This window comes from Hemitrygon akajei, chromosome 11 (genome assembly GCF_048418815.1).
Source record: "Hemitrygon akajei chromosome 11, sHemAka1.3, whole genome shotgun sequence".
In the NCBI taxonomy this organism is placed as follows: Eukaryota; Metazoa; Chordata; class Chondrichthyes; order Myliobatiformes; family Dasyatidae; genus Hemitrygon; species Hemitrygon akajei.
Window position 1 is genome coordinate 65568545 of NC_133134.1, and position 7947 is coordinate 65576491.

Sequence of the window (7947 nt, forward strand, 5' to 3'; positions counted from 1 at the left end):
CCAAACAAATTATACAACCATTGTGGCAAGGACTCGCATACACCAGAACAATACAGGTTTAAAGGCAAAACGAAGAAAGTGCAACAAAGTAGGACACATGCAAAGAGAATGTTGGGCAGACAAAAATAAATGGACTGCACAGAGAAGAGAAAAATATTTCAAAAATCGTTGCAGTTTCAAAAAAAGCACTAATCTGCATGCTGTTTGATGAAAACTTTGATCATGATAAGAGTAACACAGGACTGAGTAGCCTTGAAATTGACAATGTGAAAACAAGAGAGAAGCAACATGGCATACACCAGAAATGGCAGCAGTTGATTAAAATGGACACTGGCTCGGTTGTTACAGTCATTCCACAAAATGACTTTGAACAGCATTTCAAGGATACTGAACTGAAGCCTGCCGGTATCCAATTAAGAACTTATACTGGAGAAAAGATAACTCCTGTAGGAATGATATTTGTAACAGAGTAACAACAACCAACAAGCCACATTGGGCTTGTATGTGGTAAATTCAATTGAACTGAACTGACTTTATTTCTTACATCCTTCACATACATAAGGAGTAAAAATGTTTACATTACATCTCTGTCTAAATGGGCAATGTGCAATCATAGAAATTTATAATAATTTATAATAAATAGAACAGTCAATGTAATATAGAGTACACTCAAATCAGTGTGAGTTAATCATTCTGATGCACTTGTGGAAGAAACTGTTCCGGAGCCTGTTGGTCCTGGCTTTTATGCTGCAGTACTGTTTCCCGGATGGTAGCAGCTGGAACCAGAACTGTGGGGTCATAATTAGCTGAGACAACTACAATTTGCTTGGAGATCCATCCACAGTTTTCATGCCACATTCCCTGCAATAGTCAACTGAAAGTGAATTAAGAAAGGTACAGGATAATGCCACAGCATTGTTAAAGGGTGGCATTAAAAACTCAAACATATTAAGTGTAAAATAGTGCTAAATGAAAATGCCACACCCAAGTATTACAAAGCTGGTCTGGTTCCTTATACCATCTGTGATGAAGAAGCCAGTGAGCTAGGTTACATGGAGGCTGAAGGAATACTTGCTAAGGTTGAATGGACTCAAAGGTAATGTTACTGATCCCAGTAGCCAAGAAGAATGGTTTGTCAGGCTCTATGGTGATTTTAAGGTCACCATCAACCCAGTACTGAAAGTAGATCAATACTCTCTACCCAGGATAGTGGATATCTTAGCAAACCTTTCTGGAGGGAAACACTTCAGCAAAGTGAATTTAGCTGAGACCTACCTACAGATGGAGATGGAAGAAGAGTCCAAAGTGTTTCTCACTGTAAACACTCACAAAACACTTTAAAGGATTATTTTTGGAGTAGCATGTGCACGTGCTGTATGGTGGAAAGCTATGGATCAGGTGCTGCAAAACTACCCAGGAATTCAGAGTTAACTGGATGACATCATTGTTAACAGTGCAGATGACAAGGAACTTCTCCAAAATCTCAAGATAGTGTTAAAAAGATTAGAAAATTATGGGCTCAGAGCACAGCACGACAAAATGTGAGTTCTTTAAACCAAACATCAATTCCTGTGGTTACACTATAAACACACAAGGATTACGCAAAGTTTGCTGAGAAAATTCAAGCAGTAGTGGATAGCCCAATGCCAAATGACATGTCAGAATTGTGGTCCTCTTAGGATTTGTCAACTACTACAACAGGTTCCTGCCAAACTTATGACTATAGATATGGAAGAAACACATTGGACAAAACAGTGTGAGGTGGCTTTCCAAAAGACAAAGGAAATAGTGATATCAAACACTGTGTTCACACATTATGATTGACCACATCCAGCAAAGCTTGCCTGTGATGCCTCACCTTATGTTATAGGTGTAGTCATGTCACATGCTATGAATGATGGAAGTGAACGCCCTATAGCCTTTGCATCATGTTCTCTTACCGCTGCAGAGAAAAATTATGCACAGATTGACAGGGAAACCTTGAGTCTGGTTTGGGGTGTAAAACATTTTGACCAGTAATTGTATGGGAGAGAGTTTACCCTCAGAATTGATCATCAACTACTGGTGTCAATTTTCAAACCCCAGAAGGGTGGTCCACTGACAGCAGCAGCATGAATGCAGAGATGAGCTCTGTTTCTTGGAGGCCACAATTACAAGATCAAATTCAAGAGGACAACTAATCAAGGAAATGCTGATGGATTGTCCTGTTAACATATTGAGAAACTTCTTCTCATGGACTGGTGTTCCAAAACACTTAGTCAATGACAATGGATCACAGTTTGCTGCAGAACAGTTTCAGTCGTTCTTGAAAACAAATGGAATGAGGCATATTAAATCTGCACCGTACCTCCCAGCTACAAATGTTTTGGTGGAAAGGTTTGTCCAGAGTCTAAAGAACACACTGTGAGCAATGTCAGCAGAACACACTACACCGATATTAAGTCAGAAGCTCGCAAATTTCCTCCTTGCATATATCACAATGCAGCACACTTCACAGCCAACAACTCACCAGCGATGCTGTTCCTGGGTCATTCCCTGCACTCACGCTTGGATCTCTTCAAACCCACTCTCAGAAGGAAGATACAGGGCAAACAGCTGAGACAAATTGAGTGCTCCTCAACTGGGAGATTCAATGTTTCACCCCTGGATAAGCAGTTCTAGCGAAGGTCTATAGAGGTGATCAAAAGTGGTTACTTGGAAAGATTAAGGACGGCATTGGACCCTTCTCCCACACACTCGAGAATGCTCCTGATGTCAGCTGGAGACAACACATCAATCAGTTGAGGAGAGCAGAGTCACTTGTTAGATGAGAAAGGTGTCCAGGTCTGTCAGAACCACTTTCTGCAGTCCCAGAGTCAACTCCTACAACCACCACAGGGGAGGTCCCAGAGCCTGAGATTGTTTCACAGCCACAAGTCTCACCTGCCAAGCAGAGTGATCCCCACCTATCCCAACCCCCACCCCCACCCTCAACAGGAAAGACGATATCCTACAAGAGTAAGAAATCCTCCACAGCGATTAAATCTTTAGACCTGAATGGGACAATTTCAAATTTGCTATGCTGTGGATGTTTACATAGTAGTTGAATTATATGGTATACATTATATATATAGATAGCTAGCTAGATGGATAGATAGATAAGATTAGAGAGCAATTTGTGACATATTTGAGTTCAGATGTTGAGCTGCATTCTATATTGAGTTGGAGTTTACAGCTTAGGAGGGAGGAACGTAGTGTAACCACAAACAGGAGAAAATCTGCAGATGCTGGAAAACTGAGCAACATGCACAAAGCAGCATCTATGGAAAGAAGTATAATCAACTTTTTGGGCTGAAATGTTGACTACTTTTTCCCATCAATGTTGCCTGTCCTGCTGAGTTCCTCCAGCATTTTGTGTTGAAGAATGTTGTGTATTTAATATTTCAGTAATATTTGATTAATATTGTAAATATATGGTTTGATTAAACATTCTTTGATTAAATATTCTTTATTCTAGGATTCTTAAAGTGCATTCAGGAGAATATATAAGTAGTCACAGAAGAAGAGGAACAGATCTTAGAAAATGTAATGCATGTGGTTGACATGCTGGTGCAGGAGCATTTTGGAGACGGTGCCCATAACTCTATAAGTTTCAAGGTTGTTATGCAAGAAAAAAGATTACCTAGATATCTTACTAGATGAGCTTCCTGACTTAGGCAAAGGCCAATTTCAATGTCATAAGACATACCAACCAAAAGTAGAAGTAGCAGGAGTAAGCACTTTCGGATAGGTCTACATCAGTCACAATTGGAGTAATTCAAACGTGAAATGATGAGAATTCAGAGCCAATGTATTTTCTTAAATGTGAAAAATATGACGTCAAGTCTAAGGAATCATGGATGTCACAGGATATTGAGGGCTGCAGAAAGAAACAAAAAGGGAAACGTATGACAGAAATAAACAACTGAAAGCTGAGGAGGCCTTCCAGCATAGTAGGAGTGTAGCAGGGGGAATGAAATATCACTGACAGCATGATTAAGTATGTTAAGGGCAAGAGGGTAACCAGGGAATGTACTATCTTAGTACATTAGACACCAAAATAGCAATGGAGGCAGAGGATGTAGATGAGGTTTTAAATGAAAACATGAGGTACTATGTGTCTTATCAGGCTTAAAGATAAATGAATCCCGGAGTCTGATGAAGTGTTTCTCACACAGTTAATAGAGGCATTTAGGAAGTCAACTGGTGTCCCTAGAGCAATCTTTACTTATTTTCTGGCCATAGGAGAGGTGGCAGGTAACTAGAGATGAGCAAAAGTACCTTTACTCAAGAGGCACAGCAGAGATTATGCAGATTATGATAAGTGAGTCTAGGGAATTTAGTGGGAAAAAATTCTGAGGGATAGGATTAATCTATACTTGGAAAGGCAGGCAATATTCAAAGATAATCAGCATGGCTATGGTAAGGAGGAAATCTTACCTGACCAATTTGATTGAAAGAGGTATCAAAATATATTGATGAGGACAGTGGAGTTGATGTAGCCCACATGGGCATTAATCAAACTTTTGCTAAGATCCTATATGGGCAACTAGTTCAAAAATTTAGACTGGTGGGAAGCAAGCTATGGTGGCAAATTGGATCCATTGACTCTGTAATATGAGGCAGAGAATGATGTGGAAGATTTTTTTGTGATTGAAAGTCTGTGACTAGTAGGACATTTCCTGTTTGATGCATACTGACATCATTGATTCAGATATGAATGCACAAAGAATGATTAGCTAGTTTGCAGATGACACAATTGAACATTAGAGAAATAGTCTTAGGTTACAGGAAAACATTGATCAGTTGGTTAGATAGGCAGAGAAAAGCAACTGAAATGTAACCTTGATAAATGTACTTTGGGAGACCAATGAGGGTAGGAATAGGCACCACTATTCATATGAGGGTATGAATAGTGGTGTCCTAAGGAGCAGTGAAGAACTGAGGAACTATGGATCGCAGCACACATAGATGAGGTGCTGAAAAGGGTTTATGGAATATTCAATTTTTTTTGCTAGGGTGCAGAATATTTGAACGATGAGCTTATAGTGCAACTTTATAAGACAGTGGTTAGTTCACAGCTGCAATACTGTTTACAGTTCTGGTTGCCAGATTATTGGGAGCATACAATTGCACAGGGGAGGGGGCAGCAAAAATTCATCAGGATGTCACCTGGGGTGCAGGGTTTCCATTGTAAGGAGAGGTTGGATAGGCTGGACTTACTTTTCTTGGAGTGGGAAAGGTTGATAGAGGTATACAAAATTATGGGGTGGGGGGAGGCAGAGATATGATAGATAGTAGGAAAAATTCCCTCTTAAATTAGAAAGTATAATTTTTAGAGGGATATGAAGAAGAGCCTTTTCCTCCAGAAGGAGTTTATAATCTGAAAATCACTATCAGAGGAGAAGGAAAGGCAAACACTATCAGGATGATCTAGATGAATATTTGAATTACCAAGGCAGAGAAGGTTTAGGACCATGTGTTGATATGTGAGCATAGTCCTTATGGCTAGCATAGATATGGAGGGCCATAGGGCCTCTTTCTGTGCTGCATGACTCTGCTGCCTGACCCGCCATGCACTTCCAGCACTCCGTTTTCATATTGGATATTGAGATAGCTGGAACCAAAAATATAGCAGTAATTTCTGAAACTATACCAGAAAAGATATTTTCTAACTTGGTCCAAGGAAGGCTGAATAAATTCCAAGCCGAATGGCTCTGAAATGGGGATATTCTGAGAAAGGCCAGAATTTATTGCCCATTATTAATTGCCCTTGAGTATGTAAAGCTGAGCTATCTTCTCAACAGGCTGCAGTCTTTCTGACATGAACAATCCCACATTAGATATGGACTTCCCATATTTTGACCCAGTGGTAAAGAGGAATGGTGATATATTCCTTTGACAGAATTGTGTGGGACTAGATGGTGAACATGCAGGTGGTAGTGATCCATAGTACCCTTGCCTATTTTGATGGCAGAGCTTATATTTTTAGCAGCACTTTCTAAACTTATACAAAGTTACTAATTTATACCTTTATTCCCAATGGGCTGTAACCATAAGCAAGATATTACACTGTCTGGGCAAATCTAGATGCAGTCCATATATTTCCACAGGATACATGAGGACATTTGGTCCTTTGAGTTTACGACATCTGGCAGAACAATCCCTTTCTCCACTAAATTACTCTCTGTGATCTATTCTTCCTGCAGACACATCAGCTCCTGATAAATTCTAATTTACCTACACGTGGAAAGCAATATAGAGCAGCCAATTAATCTACATAGTTTTGTGATGTGGGAAGAAAGTAGAGCACACAGGGGAAACCCATAGAGTCCCAAGGAGAAAATCTAACTCTACATGGACAGCACCAAAGCTCGGAGTCTCATCTAGATTTCTGGAACTGTGAGGTACTAGCGCAACTCAATGCAATGCTGTACTGCCAGCAATAACAATATCCATCCCACACCCCCAGCTTTATCTGTTTTGGTTATAAACATAGGAAAGATAACTTGATTCTGTTATAGCTGAGAAAGAAAGTATTAAAAGAGTTGCAATATAATATGTTTTAATGTGAGCATAACATATATATAGGAGGAGAAAATATGTAAGGAATGGAATAAGGAAGATACAAGAGAGAAGGGGCAACGTAAAAGATGTAAGGCTTAAGAACAGAGGAAAGAATATATAGGTTAAAAGTGAGGGAAAGGACAAATGGCAACCTTGATCTTATTCTGTCTGCAGTGTGAGATATATGCTGTATTTATGGGGAGGATACAGTCAATGTGTTAATAGCTATTTTGATGCAAGTTGATTAAATATTAAACTGTGTGATAGGAGTGTATGTTGAAGAGATGTGTGATATACAGATGATATATCCAGGTGGTATGGAGCCTTGAATGTCTTGTTAACAATGTTGCTAGGTGAAATTTGTTTCAATAGGTTAGCTTCTAGTTTCTATTTATACAGCTGAGAAATATGTGGTGACAATTTCCGGCTCTACACCTTCAACTAACACCAAACTGTCAGTCATTCCTTACATAACTAAAAAGAATTGGCCTTAAAAATAAAGTTAAAAAGACATTAAAAGCTATTAGTGGCTACATTATATGTACTTAAAAGATAACTTCCTGTTCTACAATTTATACACCCATGATGTGGTTTAGGCAAAAGGGCAGAAGGAAGTTTGCTACTGTTATCAAATGATGCCATTGTCACCGGAATTAAACTGTGATATGGCTCCACATTGTTTAACAGACACAGAAGAAAAAATAGAACTTAATTTTAAATTGAAATGTATTTAAATTTTTTAATTTAAAATGTATTTATTGTTAGCAATTACAAAATAAATTTACTTCTCTCAAACAATTTTCATTTCCACTATATTGTCAGAATCATGTCAAATTATCTTACACCACATTTATAACTTTTGCTTTTTTTTGTTTGAGTTTCCATGTTTCCTAACAAAGTGAAGATTTAAATTAAAAATGAACAGGAAGGAATTTAATATAAACTGCTCTGATTATGAATCTTGTTTCCTTTACCTTTGTTATAATAAAGTCATTTGGTATCAAGGGACATATGTTAAAATTAAAAATTGACTCCAAGGTTATTTTTAGCCAGCAAAAATTATCATTGAGATGTCTAATTATGTAAACTTTGTATAATATGAAGTGTAAAAACATCTATGAAACTCTCTTTTCCCCATCCTGCCAACTGAGGCAAGACCAGCATCTCATCCCAGAACTGATCCACTTGGCAATGCATTTGAAAATACAAATGCAGCCCAAAACAGATCGAGTAACGTGTTAGCATTTATCAAAGTAGCCATGAGTCTTGCCTATTCTCTGTTTAAGTTTACTTTTGCAATAAAAGACCACAATGAATATTCTGTTTTTACCACAGCACAGCATCAGCAGATGGCATCCCATT

The 7947-nt window shown here is 38.6% G+C and overlaps 1 long non-coding RNA gene across 1 annotated transcript in view; it reads right to left on the reverse strand.

The window, feature by feature from the left end:
- Positions 1 to 508: 508 nt before the first annotated feature.
- LOC140735669 (uncharacterized) overlaps positions 509 to 7947 on the reverse strand; it is a 9078-nt gene continuing 1639 nt past the window's right edge. The window contains exon 2 of the long non-coding RNA XR_012100792.1: positions 509 to 874. This is a non-coding gene — a long non-coding RNA (uncharacterized lncRNA). The remainder of the gene's footprint in view (positions 875 to 7947) is intronic.